The sequence below is a fragment of the Triticum aestivum genome, chromosome 3D (genome assembly GCF_018294505.1).
Source record: "Triticum aestivum cultivar Chinese Spring chromosome 3D, IWGSC CS RefSeq v2.1, whole genome shotgun sequence".
Taxonomy (NCBI): domain Eukaryota; kingdom Viridiplantae; phylum Streptophyta; class Magnoliopsida; order Poales; family Poaceae; genus Triticum; species Triticum aestivum.
Window position 1 is genome coordinate 89238754 of NC_057802.1, and position 248 is coordinate 89239001.

A 248-nucleotide genomic window follows, 5' to 3' on the forward strand; every position below is an offset into this window, starting at 1 on the left:
GCATACCGGCAGCCCTGCATGGGTGTTGCTACAACTGTGGAGATGACTGGCACATATCGAGGGATTGCACCAACGAGACTCTGTGTGTGAGATGTGGAGGTTTCGGGCACATCGCCCGGGACTATGAGATGCGGCGAAGCTCGTCGCCGGAGGAGGGCCAGATGAGGCCGCGGCCTATGCCCCGGCTGCTTCAGCGGCAAGCGCCGGGGCCTGTCGGCATGCCTTCTGCCCCTCCTGTTCGGCAGGTG